The 14,230-nt window shown below is 68.7% G+C and overlaps 1 protein-coding gene across 3 annotated transcripts in view; it reads left to right on the top strand.

Moving 5' to 3' along the window:
* The window catches only part of AHDC1 (AT-hook DNA binding motif containing 1), a 51,151-nt gene that overhangs the window by 4,999 nt on the left and 31,922 nt on the right, over positions 1–14,230 (top strand). The window contains exon 1 of one of the 3 annotated variants that reach the window (XM_084497381.1): positions 975–1,017. The exons of the other annotated variants lie outside the window; for them this stretch is intronic. The gene's annotated coding sequence lies outside the window, so the exon portion shown is untranslated. Of the gene's footprint in view, positions 1–974; positions 1,018–14,230 lie in introns of those variants that run through there. 3 annotated transcript variants of the gene reach the window in all.

The raw sequence follows: 14,230 nt of genomic DNA, 5'->3' as shown, positions 1-14,230 counted from the left end.
CCCCAGATGGGTGCTGGTAGGGGTTGTGGCACCGTGGGGGCACCCGGGCGTGGGGAGCCCCCTTCCCCAGCCAAAAACCGGCCCGGTGCAGGCGCGAGGGCCGGCACGGCCTCGCCTGGCACGACGCGGGGGGAGATGAGGGAGAGGCGAAACGTGGTGTCGGTCCTGGCGGAGGGAGAGCAGAGCGGATCTGGCAGCCGCCAGCCCCAACCTCTGCCCTTCCCGCGGCGAAACGAGCTCCAGGCGGCGGGAGCAGCATCCCTTCCCCGCGCCGCCGCCCCCGGGGCCCCGAGCCCTGCGCACGCTCCTCGCCTCCTGCTGACTTCAGCGCATCGGCTTGGGCTCGGCGCCTGTAAATTCCTCGCAAAACCTGGGCCTAAAATATCTGGAGGAGGACGGAGGAGCGCCTTGGGCGAGGGAGATGAGATCTTCAGCTGCGGGAGAGAGGGAGGCTGCTCCGCTGCAGGCGGTGGGGCCGTGCCGGGCTCCTCCAGCTGCCGGCCCCCGGGGAATTCGCCAGGAATAAATCTCGCCCCGGCAAACTTGGTGGCTGGGCTCGGGACAGAAGCGCCCGAAGGAGCGAGGGGCACCCGGGGCGGTGGCATGGGAGCGGGGCTGGGGCTGGGTGGCTGAGGAGGGACAATAAATGCTGAGAGGGAGGCGCTAGGCGGGAGCTGTGTGAGAACCAGTTTGCGAGGTCCAGATTGGCAGCAGATCCTGAACCAGGAGGAGCTGAGCATCCATACGGCCCCTGCCGAGATCAGACGAGACGACAGCGACTCGGTTTGGGGGAAGAAATTGGAGGCGGGGGAAGCTTTTTTGCTGAAATGAAATTTGAACCCCAAAGTGGGAGGGAAGTGGAGGTGGGGGGCACGGCTCTCTCCACATGGTTATTACTGCTGTTTTCCACCCAGCTGAAAGGAGAATGTAGCTTAATATGGACCCGCGGGGAGGAGAAGCGCTCGGGAACGGGGATTTGTCAGGAGGGAGCTGGGAAACAGCGAGCGAGACGTAGAGGTGAGCGCGGCCAGCGGCGTGCCCAGGGAGGTGCTGGCAGCCCGGCGGCCAGGAGAGGCCGGAGCCGGGCTGCAACAAGGCGCTATTGTTCTTGGCGAGCGGGGGGCCACCCGCGGCCCCCCCCAGACCCGCCGCCTTCGCCACGCAGCTGGAGGAGCCGGCGCGGATGCGGGGAGGCTGGAAGGTCGCAGGGAGAGGTTTTTCGGGTGGCTTCGTGGCCTGGCCGGGACCGGTGGGTGCCGGCGGGACGCGCGGTGCCAAGGGGTGCCGGTGGGGAAAGCAGGAGGGGGAGGACTGCAGGTGAGCGGGGAAAGGGCTGAGCCACGGGGGTGGGAGCGGGGCGAAATGGGGCGCTTCAGCCCTGCGGGGAGCCCCCAGCCCTGGTGCTGTGGCTCTCCCCAGTGCGGTGCCTCGCTGCGTGCCCCCCTGGCCCTCGCCGTGCGCCGGGGCTGCCGTTGGCGCCTCGCTGCTCGCACGGAGCTGTGGGGTGCCAGCATCGGTTGCCGCAGCCAGGGGCTGTGCCCCGGGCCGTGCTGGTGCTCGGGGACTCCCCAGGGTGCTGCGAGAAGCGCGGGGGATTGGCAAGAGGAGGAGGAGGAGGAGGTGGAGGAAGAGCAGGAGGAGGCGTGTGGCTGGGGCGCCGTGGCCAGGCTGGGGGAGGCGAGGGCTGGGCAGCTCTGCACAGCTGGGTTCAGCTTATCCCAGCCCTCCCTGGGATCCCTGGGGCCAGGGGCAGCCCAGGGCCTGCTGTGCCCACCCCCAGCCCAGCTGGGAAGGAGAGACCCCCCCCCCTTTATCCCCCGGGGCTGGCCTTTGCTCCCCATCCCCCCCCCCCGTTCCCAGGTCGGCTCCCCTCTGCTGCTTCAAACGCGGAGATGCCCCGAAGGCAGCAGAGGCACCTCAGCAAGTGCACACGAAATATTTGAGCACGCATGGGTGGCTTTGGGCTCGCTGCGGCTCTCGTCCTTCCCCGGCCCTGCTGCTGCTGCTGCTGGTGCTGGTGTTGTGCGCTTCTCCCCAGATTCGGGGCACCCATGGGTGCTTCTCCTCTCATCCGAGGCAGGGGGTGAGCTTTGCTCGGCGGCTCTTGCTTGGAATTCTTCGGGCTGCCCCAACGGGACCAGCGTGGCACCGCCGTGCCGCCACGGGCACCCGGCGCGGATGCCGCCGCATCCACCGCGAGCCTCGCTGATGCCGCCCACCTCCCCGAAATAGCAGCAGGACCTCTGTCCTTCATCCCCACGCCCTCCTCTTCCTCCCCGCAGCGGCAAAGCACCCTGCAGCCGGGCCCAGAGCCCGTGTCGGGGAGGGGGGAGCCGCACTCCCCTCCCCTCCCCGGCATTCCTCGGGAGTGAAACACAAGAGCTGGCAGGGCACTCGCGCTTTCTCTGGCCTCCGCTCCTCCGATTCCTGAACAAAGCCTCCTGCCTCTCCCGGGAGCCTGAAACAGGAGAGGCGGCTGCTGGTGGATGGGAAAGGCGAGCTGTTCCCTTCTGCCCCGTGCCAGCAGCCAGGCGCTGGGGGACGGGGGTGGGTGGCGGTGGGCACGGTCCCCAAGGTCCCCGCGCGCCGACGCGCACGGCCGGAGCTGCCCCGTGCAGGGACCGCGGGGACCGTGCCCACCCTCAGCCTCACCCTGGTGCCCCACCAAGCAGTGAAACCCCCCCCCCCAGTTCTGGGGAAGCTCCTCCAAAAGCCGCCACCGTGGGTGATGCTTGGAGGGCTGGCCCGAAGGGCTGGCCAAAGGACTTCCCATCCCCGCCATCTCGCTGCGAGATGCCCATGGTATTGCTATGGAAACTGAGCCCCGGAGAAAACCGGGTTCGCCCTGGAAAGGACCCAGTGAGCCTGGGAGAGGACCAGGTTGGCCCTGGGAAGGACCGGGTTACCCCCGGAGAGGACCAACTGAGCCCCAGTTCGGCCCCAGTTTGGGCCAAGCTCCCAGCCTCGTGCACGGATCATGGGACGGCACACCCGGACCCGTTTCTCCCCCGTAAGCGGGGCGATGCGTCCCGCAGCCCCCTCCCCAAAGTCCGACCCCTTCCCGCAGAACAAAGCCCCCCCCCCCTTCCCCGCCGCCCCCGGTGAAGCAGGCCCCTGTCGGAGCGCAGTCCCCGACAGCGAAGGTTATTTTAATGGATGCATTACTTTAAACGAACCCTCCGCCATCTGTTCCACCCCCTAATTACGCATGCAAAAAAAGCCCATCTCACAGCCAGCGCAGGAGAAAGTAAAGATATAAGTGATTTAAATGCGCCGAGCCCCAGCTCCGCCAGCAGCTGGGGTGGGCTGCGCTCCCCTCCTGCCTCCTGCCTGCCAGGAGAGCGGGGCAAGGTGCGGGGAAAGGAGGCAGAGGGATGGGGGGGCTCCCCGCTCTGCTGGCGGCTGCTGGCGAGGAGGAGGAAGAGGAGGAGGAGGATGGTGGCCAGCCGCGGTGCTGGCAGCAGCAGGGGGTTGGTAGCGGCCCCCCGCAGCCCCCCTGGAGGTTGTGCTGGAGGCTTGGGGGGGTCCCCAGCCTGGCTGGGGTCGGTGGGGTCTTGGTGAGGTCCTGGTGACGGTGGGGTCCTCGTCCTGCAGGAGCCTCAGCTGGGGATATGGGGGTGACAGTGGGATAGCAGCGGGGTGACAGTGGGGCTGGGACCCTGCTCTGTGTCCCTTGGTTGTCGGGTTGGTGCTGGGGGCTCATCCTCGCAGCCCCCCGGGATCTGGGGGGGATTTGGGGAGCTCCAGGGGTGCAGCAGGGGCAGCTGGGGAGGGCTCAGCACCCGCAGGCTGTGCTGGGGGGGCCTTTCCCCAGCCACAGCTGCATTTCCAGGAGCTGTCCCCAAATCCCAGGCCCCGCAGTGCCTGGGGGCGATGCTCGGCCCTGGTGTTTTGTCCCCGGGGGTTGCAGGGAAGCAGAGGAGGAGCGCGGTGGGGGGCAGGGAAGAAGCCCTCCACCGAGGCAGAGCCCGCGGGTAGAGGAACAAAATGACATTTCCAAGTCAGCCTCCTGCTTCGGGGGGCTGGCAGCGTGCTGGGGGTGACAGCACACCATGACCAGGGGCTGGGGGCTGAATCCCTTCAAAAACCCCATCCCCGGGGCTGTGCCTGGCGTGACTCAGTTTCCCCCACCCCCTCCCCACCCCTCTCCCCGTGCCGCCGCGTCCCGGGTGCCGTCTCCCCTCTCCCTCCGTCTCCCTCTCTCCGTGCCTGACTGCAGCAGATGCGCCAGCTCTGCAGGAAGAGGGAATTAAGTTGGGCTGGAGGAATTTTAAAGATTGCTGCAGGCCTGAGGGTCTTAGATACCCCTGTGGAGATGGGCAGTCATGCAGAATTAATCCTATCGGCAGCCTGGCTCGCCTTCAGCCGGTGCAGATCTCCAGGAGAGCGCGAGGGAGCGCGGGGGGCGATGCTGGGGGCAGCTGGGCGAGCACCGGCGCCTCTCGGCGTTGATGGGAAATTAATAATGAAAAATTAAAGCCCCAACTCAGCCTTCCTGCGGCCCGGAGGTGGGACTGGCAGGGGGAGGAGGCGAGTGAATTGTGCAAGGCTTAAGGAAAACCTGTTTGCCGTAGCGAGCGGAGCCCGGTGGCGCGGGCAAGCAGCAGGGGAGCGCGCCGGGGCCGCATCCTGCTCAGCCTGGAGGCTGCTGGGGTGCAGCCGGGGCTGGAGCTCGGCGTCCCCCAAAACCGAGCTGTTTGCAACGGGTTCCTGCAGCCACTGGGCTCAGCGTGGGGCTCGGCACCAGCGTGGGGGACACGGGGACGCGCTGGACGTCCCCACGTGCTGCGACAGCCACGTGCCGCGGAGCCCAGGGTGGCATCTGCTCGCCCCGTGGCTCTGCCAGCCCTGCAGGCACCGGCGTCCCCATTGTCCCTCCTGGTCAGCAGGGCTGCAGTGCCACCAGGCCACCGTGCTCAGTGGCCCCGTGACGCTGGGCAGGGTGGCAGCTGCCTCCCAGCCCCCTGCTCCTGTTTTATAAATAATGCAGCGCCCGGGGGCGAGTGCAGGGTGCTGTCACCCCAGCCAGGTGACACCAGGCCACCACCCCACCCTGGCAAGCAGGAGGCGAACCCCGCTGTCCCTGCACCCCCCTTCTTTGTCCCCCCCAGCCCCAAATACTGGGGCCGGGCGGTGGCTGCGGCGGGGGGCCCGCGGCGACCCCACGTGCCGTCCCCGCGCCTCGTGGCAGCGGCGGCGCCGATGGCGGCGCGCAGCTTGCAGGGTTGCCATGGCAATGTGCTGGCGCTAACGAAGCCGAGTAAACATTAACTAACGAGGGAGAGCCCCGCGCGGGTCAGGGCTGGGGGCTGCAGGAGCCTGGGGGGGGGCTCGGAGCTGTGGGTGGGGGCCGGGTGCAGCGGGAGCATCCCTGGACCCCTCGCCGGGCTGCGCCCCCCGGTGCACCGAGCCCTGCTGGGGGCTGGCGGGGGAAATGTCCCCAGGGCTGGGACACCGGGGGCCCTGTCCCCTTCTGGGGCCACCCTCCGTGGGAAGGGGACAGCCCTGAGGACACCGGTGCGATGTGCAGGGGCTGAGCATCGGTGTGGGTGCCGGGGGGATGCAGCCAGCCATCGGCACCCTCGTTGTGCTCACAGCCCTTCTGCAGCACCCATGGGTGCAGGGCAGGGAGCTCGGGGCGACCCTTGGCCGCTGCCACCGCCTGCAGTTGTCACCGTGACTCGAGTCCCCGTGTCCCTCCCTGCTTGTCCTGGCCTGGGGACCCTACGCTGGGGGTCAGGGAGGGGGTCAGCCCCCACGGCAGGGCCCCGCGGTGCCGAAGGTCCCCTCTGCAGCTGGGGGCGCGGTGCTGGCGCTGCAGCTCATTAGAGGGAGGTGCAGGTGCCCCGGGTACCTTCCTCCTCCCAGAGGGCTCCTAATGAACGGCTGCTAACGAGCGCCTGCTCGGGAAGAGGCTGATTGGCGAGCAGGCACCGGGGAGCCGTGCACAGGGAGCTTTTTTTGGGGGGCTGCAAGGGGCTGAACAGCCCAACCTGGGGAGCCTTCCCTCTGCACCGCGCCATGACACCGTGCACGAGGGCCCCGTGTCCCTGTCCCTGTGCCAAATCTGGCCCCTCCACCAGCTCTGAGCACGGCTCTGCAGGGTTTTTACCCCCGGGGGGGTGTCGTGTCCCTGCCCCGTGCCACCCACCCGCCCAGGACGGGGCTGTCACCGTCCCCCCAGGTGTGGCAGCGCCGCTCCGTGCCCACTGGGCGGGTGGGTGCACGGGGACGTGGCTTGGGGAGGGGGCTCGTGTCAGCACCCCCAGCCCTGTTTTTATTCCCTTCATATGAAACCACCCACCCGCTCCACAGGCCTGTCTGCCGGGGGGGGGGCGAAAATCCACGACTCCCATTTGAACGCCCCCTCCCCAAAACCACCCCGGGGGCGCTGGCGTTGGAGCAGCGATGGGGGCAGGTCTGTGGGTGCCTCAGAAGGGGTGGGCAGGGGGGGCTGCGTGCCTGGGGGGGGGGCCCTTAGGCTGTAAACGAGCATCTCATCCCCCTCCTTCCCCCCCACCGGACTAATCTCCTGCCAAACCTGCTCTTCCTGCAGCGCCCTTATCGGGGGCCGCAGGTCGCCCACCCCCTGCCCCGGCTGCTATTTTGGGGGCACCGACGGGGGGCTCAGCCCATCCCTGGTGGGGCCATCGACCCGGAGGGGCCAGGCCTGGCCCCGTCCCCCCCCGAAAGGAGCCCTAATCCTGCGGGACACGGTGCCCGGCTCCGCGGTGGCTAATTGCAGCGTCCCCAGCTGAGGATTAGGGTTTAAAGCGGGGAAGGAGCAGCGGGAGCAGATGAGCTCCCGAGCAACAAAGCTCCCGTTTTCCTGCAAGCCACTTTTATTAGGGGTGTAATTAAAAGCTGAACGGGAGGCGAAAATTACAGGGAGGGTCGAGCCGAGGGATGGGGCCACCCAAATCCCCCAGCCTGAGCCCTGGGGGGCTGCCTCCTCTCGGGGCGTGCGGGATCCCGAGGTGCTCCCGTGGCTACCAGCAGGGACAATCCCGGTGCCCGGCGTTGCCCCGAGGGCCAGGAAGGGTCCTGGGCTCCCGGCCCCGCTCCCCCCCTGCGTTCCTCCCCGCCTCGCCGCGCTGGCAGGGCAGGAGGCAGCGAGGTGCTGGGCTGGTGGAGGAAACCCAAAGGCGGCCCCTATGAAAGGGGCTTTGTGTGCCCGGGAAGGAGCAGCTCTCCTCCTCCTCCTCCTCCTCTTCCTCCTCCTCCTCCACCTCCTCCCCACGTTGCAGGAGCACGGGCGAACCTTCGGCGCTGCGTAATCGGGGCTGGGGGCTGCTGGTTGGGGTGCTGGGCTGGGCACCCGCCGTGTCCCGCTGGTCCGAGGGGACTTTGGAGGTGGTGCAGGCATCGGTGTGGCCGGGGTGAGAGCCACCCCTGTACCCCTGCTGCTGCCGTGGTGCGTGGGGGGACACCCCCAGGGACAGGGGACACCCGGAGTGCTGGGGGAAACTGAGGCACGGGGCAGGGTGGCAGCCGGGCTGTCCCAGCTCGGTGTCCCCAAAGGGTTTTTTTTCCAGTGCTTAGGACCGTGGTGTCAGCAGGGGAGGTGTGCTGGGTGACCCAGTCCCTGGGGTCATGCTGGTCCCCGTGGGACCGTGCTGGGCCATCGTGGCCCAGGTGGCACGGGGCAGCACGTCCCTGCAGCCCCCCAGGACTGGCTACTGCAGGTGAGCGGAGGCAGAGGGACCTTGTCCCGTGTCCTCTTCTAGAGTGCCCTCGGCCCGGCCCCGCCGCCTGCCTCAGTTTCCCTTCCCACTCACACACACACCGGCTCCAGTCTGGAGGGACCCCAAATCACCCGGGGGGGTTTGACCCACATTGGCCACCCCGGGTGCCACCATGGATGTGGCCGAGGTTCCCAGGGACATGGGCACGGCACAGCAGCGGGTGTTTCACGGTGCCCCGTGCACGTCCCCAGGCAGAAGCTCTCAGCACCGGGGTCCCAGCAGGGTCCCCCCGGTGGGTTCCTGGTCCTGGCTCCCGCGCCCTGGCTCCATCGGGTGGCGGGGGGCTCGCTCTCCGCCTGGACAGGAAGACGAATGAATTCCATTACGGGATCGCGATTTTATTCCACGTGTCAGGGAGCCTGAGATTAACTTGCTCACCAGGCTGTGACAAACCCAGACACCCGCGTGCACGCGCTCGGGCGCTGGGGCTTCGCACGCTCGCCGGGCACGGAGCCGCCTGAGACCCCGCCGTGCCCCCCGCCGGCCCCCCAACGGCGAGCAGGGCTGTCCTCATCCTCCCTCCTGCTGGCTGGGAGCCCTCCTGGCACCTGGGGGGGCTCCTGGCGCTGCCACCGTGCTGTCCCCTGTCCTAGAGGTCCTTCAGGCCCCCGAGGACGCAGGTGGGTGGGGAGCCCCGCAGCCTCCCTGCATAGCTCCCCATAGCACGTCACCCTGCCAGGCCGCCCGCATGCCTCCAAAAACCAGGCTGGGAGCGAGGCAGGAGGGGGGAGATGGGGGCTCGGGCGCTTCGTGGGGTGGAGCGAGGCCTCTCGCAAGAGCTGGTGGAGCTGGGGACGTGCCAGCCCCGTTTCATTCCCGTCGAGCAGCTGCCCACCCTGAGAGAGCGGGCTGGGGCCGTGTATCCATGTGCATAGGGCCATGCCGTGCTGTGCCGTGCCACGTTGTGCTGTGCTGAGCTGTGCCATGCTGTGCCACGTCGTGCCGTGCCGTGCCGTGCCATGCCACGCTTGCTGTGCCAAACTGCACCGTGCTGTGCCAAACTGCACCGTGCTGTGCCATGCCGTGCTGTGCTGTGCCATGCCGTGCCGTGCTGTGCCATGCCATGCCGTGCTGCACTGTGCTGTGCCACACCGTGCTGTGCCGCGCCGTGCTTTACTACACCGTGCCGTGCTGTGCCGTGCCATGCAGCGCCGTGCCGTGCCGTGCCGTGCCGCGGGGCTGGCTGCTCTCCCCTTGCCGCCCCCCCTGCGCGGGCGCAGGCAGCTGGCTCTGTTTGCTGGAGGCTTTGCGCATTCCAGTTCTTGGGTCACTCGCCTTCAAAACCTCTCCGGGGACGGAGGCAGTTGGGAGCTGTAACAAACAACCGAAGGGCTCCGATGACGCCCGCGCCTGGCGCTGAGTGCCAGCACCGGGGGGGGTCCGGGGAGGGGAGGGGGGACGCAGCCCCCCTGCTCCCCTCGCACAGCACCAGGCGGGAGGGCGGCCGGGGGGGTCCTGCTGCAAACACACACGGGACTGGGGAAGTGGTTGGGAAGGGGGAGGCACCTCCGAGCCGTCTCCTTGCGGGATGTGGCCACGTCCCGGGGAGCAGCTGGGTGTGCGGGGGGGATGCCCCCGTCCCCAACACCCGGGGCACCAGCACCTGGCCAGGATTTGTGCGTGGAAGGGTGATGGAGCCCAGCGGGCGGCCACCTCGCTGCAGCAGCAGCGTGCTTGGGGCCAGTGGGGCTCGAGGCTGGTTAATGTGTCCTGGAATGTGTGCCGGAGCCGTCCCGGGGAGATCAAGGGTCCGCGCGGAGCCGCGGGAGCGCGGTGGCACTCGGGGGCTGCCGGGGCCGCGCGTCGGGGAGGCTGGGCGGCGCGGGAAGGTCAGGCTTGGCCAGATGCAGCCACTCCACCCTCCTCCAGTGCTTTGCACATTAATGCAAATGCACTGGCCTGAGTGGTTCATTAGCAGCATGTGGAATGGAATAATGCATCCGCATCCCATTAGCCTAATGAAAAAAAGGGAGCCGGCACCTGGAACAAAGCTGCCGACTCTTGGCGAGTGCTCTGGCTCGGCCATGCTGGGCCGTGGGGCCCCCCCTTTCCTTCCCCTCCCTTCCCTTCCTCTCCCTTCCCTTCCTTTCCCTTCCCTCCGCCGCCCCGCTCGCCCCGGCCGCCTCCTGCACCCGCCTCCGAGCATCCTCGCACCCACCACGGCCAAAGGGGGCCACGGGTGCCCCCACCTTGGGGTGCTCCCCGCTCGCCAGCCGGCACGGGGGCACCGGGGAGACCCCAGGCCGGGCAGTGCCGGTCCCGGGGGGGTGGCAGCGTTGGGCCCGAGTGGCGCAGAGGCGCTGGCCGGGTGTCGGTGCCGGGCGGAGAGATGTCCCCGAGTGTCTCTGGGGCTGGGAGCGCAGAGCCTGAAGGATTAGAGGAAACATTGCCAAACAAACCAGGCTGTGCCGGAACCAATTAGCCTCCAGCAGGCAGAGTTTCAGATGCTGTTATTTCTGCCTCTTCTCTTTCTCTGCCTCCTTCTGTCTCCCTCTCTCTTCCCCCTTTCCCCCCTCCCCGGCCCTCCCCAGCCCCTCCTGCCCGCCCCCAGCATCTCTGCCGTCTCCATTCCTCTCCGTGTCGGAGCTTGTTTTGGGCACTGGCTTTGGAGTGAGTCATGCCGCGCGTAGGGGATTTTAAAAGCTTTCTGCTGTCGCTGGGAGCCGGTTTGGGCTGCTCTGACACTGGGGGTGGAGCGCGGCGCGCTGCAGACAGCCCTCGTCTGGGGAGCCCAAAAATCCCCCGCCCACCCCCTCCAAACCCCCTCGGTCCCCCCAAAAACCGCTGGGGTCCCGTGGCCCCACGAGTCTGGGGCCGGGCCCCGGCCACCCCAGCCAGCCGCTGAGTCACAGCCGAAACTTTCGAGCCGTTGGAGCTTCCTCCGCGAGGCCCCTCGCCGAGGAAGTGGGCTGCCGGGGCGTCGAGGCTGCCGGGGCGGTTACCCCGGCCCCGGCCTGTGCCGGGCGCGCAGGCGCACGGGGAGCGGGCGCTGGGGCTCAAAGCGTGGGAGATTTCCACCCCCCCCGGCCACCTCCGCCAAGCCCCGGGGTGGGGGCCCCCGCGGCGTGACCCTGCCGCCGGTCCGCAGCTGGCCCCGGCTTCCCTTCCTCCTCCTCCTCCTCCTCATCCTCCTCCTCTTCTTTCTCCTCCTCCTCCTCTTCCTCGCCTTGAGCTGTGCTGCCGAGGGACTGCAGCTCCCGTGGATCAGGAGGAGATTTAGGTCAAGCGCTCGACTGAGTCGAAACAGCCATCTGTGTGCGGAGGAAAGCGGCCACCCAGCGCCCCCGGAGCGCCCGGCACCGCCGCCCTACCCGCGGCCCGGCACCGCGGCGAAAAACCCAATTGGGGAATCAAAAAAAAAACACAAAACGACCCCCTCCAAAAACAAAAAATCCATCGCCCTCCACCTCTGCCCACTGGCATCGCCGGCAAATGAAGGGGAAAGCGGCCAGGGCGCCGGGCCAAGGTCGCCCTGACACGCCGCGGGCGCTGCACGGGCTGGGTGCGGGCGCGAGGCTGGGGCCGGCCCCGGGCGCCCGGGTGCAGGCGGGGAGGGAGGCGCGGGCGGGAGCAGCGGCGCTGGCCACGGGCCCGGCACCGGGGCTCCTGGGTTCCTGCAGGAACAGGGTGGAGCGGGAGGAGGCCGGGGAGCTGGTGTCATCCCGGCCGCGGCGGGGGGTGCGCTTCCCTCGCGGGGTGGCGGAGAGGGAGGGGGGCTCAGCGCCGGCTGCGGGGCGCGAGGGGTGCGCCCGCCCCGTGCCTCGGTTTCCCCGAGTGGGTCTCTCGGGGTGCAGGGGGCACGGCGGGGTTCGGAGGCGGGTGTGGAGGCGGCCTCGGCCCCTCCTGCTCCCCACCTGCCGGCTTCTTCTCGCTTTCTCCGTTTCCTTCCGGAGCTTTTTCGCTCGCCGGCGTTTCCCTGCCGCTGCTCCTCTGCACACGCCCGGCTGCGGGGAGAGGAAACGGGGCCAGGGAGGCCGAGGGGGCTTCCAGCCCCATGCACCCCACCGGCACCGCAGCCGGCAGGGCTGGGGGTGCTCCCCCGCACCGCGCCCCCTGCACCCTCCACCCGCACCCCGCCGAGCCCCTCGGGAGCCCCCCGGCCTCTGGGTGCCGCCTGGTAAGGAGCTTTGCCCAGCCCCGCCGCCTGTTTGCTATTAATCCTGCCTCAGTTATGGGATTAAGCGTGGGGAGAGCTTTGGGGAGCCTGGTTTTTGGAGGTTTTGGCCGGGAGGGGATGTCCCCATGTGGGTGCCGTGCCGTGCCAGAGCGGGTCCTGCCACCCAGCGCCGCTCGCTCCCTGCTCACGTGTCCAGGGAGCGGAGCAGGCAGGAGCATCCATGTGCTGCGTCGTGCCAGGAGCAGGGCCGGCACGTCCCTAGCCTTCATCCGCATCCCTCCTCTCCCTCCCTGCCTCGCACTTGCACAGCAGCACGCAGGCACGTGCAGCCGCGTGGCGAGGCGGCTCCGAGCGGGGCCACGCAGGCAGCGCCCAGAGGAGGTGTCTGGCGTGGGGACGAGGGATATGGGCTCAGGGTGGGCTCCGATCCGGGGTGCCGTCCCAATTTCCCCCTGGCCCGGGGTCCCCGGGGAGGCCGGGGTTGTTCGGAGGGGGCTGGTGGATGCCGGGAGCTCAGCGGTTCTTTATGGTCTCAGAGGGCTCCATTAATTCTTTAAATATCCAGCCTTTCCAGGTGGGTTTTGTTGAAAATTAATTTCCGGAGCTATTTTAATTTTGCTGTATTTAATTTGCTGTTTATTTTAATTAATTAACGTCGGGAAAATCTCTTCTCCCTAGCATCCTGCAGCCGTCTGGGGTGGCTGCACCCGGGAGGTGAGAGCAGGGGGTGTTGGGGGCGTGAGGGCGAGGGGCTCCGGGAGGGGGGGAACACCCATCTCCTCCGTGCCCACCCATCCCTGCAGCACCCTGCCCGGGGAAAAGGGCTTCTGGCACCCACCTGCCCACCGGGACGGGCAGCGTGGCCGAGTGCATCGGGTACAGGCGCAGGGAGGCGGCGAGCTGGGTCCCTGCCCAGCTCCATCCTCGGCTCCGCGGCTCTCCTGGCACCGGGGGGGGGTTGCTGCCGGCTCCCCCGGGATGGTTGGGATGGTTGGGATGGTTGTTGCGTCTCCCGGCGGGGAGATGGGCTGGGTGCAGCTTGCAGCCACCTTCCTCCTCCTCCTCCTCCTCCTCCTCCTGACAGCTCTGGGGACCCGCAGCCCGGGCAGGGGGTCCGGCACCACGGGGCCCCAGCGCGGTGCCGTGCCAAGGGGCAGGGGGATGCTCTCAAAGCCAGCACGGGGCTCTTTGCTGCGTCCCCGTGCCCGTGCTGAGGGATGCGGGGCTGGGCTCAGCCTCACCCCACACCTCCCAGTGCCCGGCACTCGGTGGTCCCAGCTGGGAAAAGCAGCCCCGGGGCTGGCCGGGGTTGGCTCAACCCCATGCCAAGGCCGGGAGGGGGGCCAGGGGGGGCCTGGCTGGGGGTTGGGGGGGAAGGGACTGAGCCGCCTTCCTACAGATCAAGGCCTCTGGTCTCTTGCATGTCTAGACACTGCCACACACACCTAATGTGGTTCTTGGCAGGAGCCACGGCTGCTCTCCCGAGGTTAATTGCTGCGCGCGGAGCTCTGCAGACAGATAGCCGGGCTCCGCTCTGCCCCCGAGGACGCCCAAAGGGCTGCGGGGCGAGGGGCCCCGTGCCCACCCCGAGCCCCACACCAGCTCCCGGGGATGCTCGGTGTCCCTGGACACCAGGAGGGGTGTGCATGGCCAGGTGGCTCGGCGTGGAGCTGGGGGGATGCGCTGCGTTTGGGGAGCACGCAGGGGTGGAGAGGGGCAGGATGCGCTCGGCATGGGGCTGGTGGTCCCCCGGGGGGCTTCGTGCACGGGGCTGGGTGAGCGTGCACGGGGCAGGAGAAGAGTTAACGGCCCCGGGAGGCGCCGGCACGGCCTCTCCCTGCTCGCCGCGTCCTCCCCGCTGCCTCGTGGTCTTGGCAAGGCGGCTGGGCTAGATAAGGGGAAGCGCGGCGGGGGGAGCCGGACAAAGGCAGAGCCTTATTCAGCCTGCGTGGCCGGATCCAGCCTCCGGAACGGGAGCCGGAGAGAGCCACGGCAGGGGCTGGGGCGGGAAGAGCTGTTTCATCCTGCGGCCGAACATCTGGCTGAAAGCAGAGCTGGGCGCGGGCAGGGAAAGGGACGGCGCTGGGGTGCGGTGCTGGGGCGCAGCTGCAGGGGCGATGCCTGGGGCTCTGCTGGCCCCAAGCACCCTGAGACGTGATGGATGGGCCCGTTCCCAGCGGCTGCTTTTGCAGAGGAGCCGAGCACAGCCAGAAACCGGCACCCCCTCAGCTTGGGCACCCAGGGGGGGCTGTGCTGCAGCAGGGCCGGGCAGGACCCACCTCCCTCTGGCTTCCCCATGTGCAGAGCAGCCCTCCTGCGGGCCCGGCCCCAGCTCCCTCGTGCAGTTTCCGAGGTGCAGCAGCGCAGA

The sequence above is a fragment of the Aythya ferina genome (genome assembly GCF_964211825.1).
Source record: "Aythya ferina genome assembly, chromosome: 24".
Lineage (NCBI taxonomy): Eukaryota > Metazoa > Chordata > Aves > Anseriformes > Anatidae > Aythya > Aythya ferina.
The sequence above is the reverse complement of the archived record's forward strand: the minus strand, read 5'-3'. Positions and strand labels throughout refer to the sequence as shown.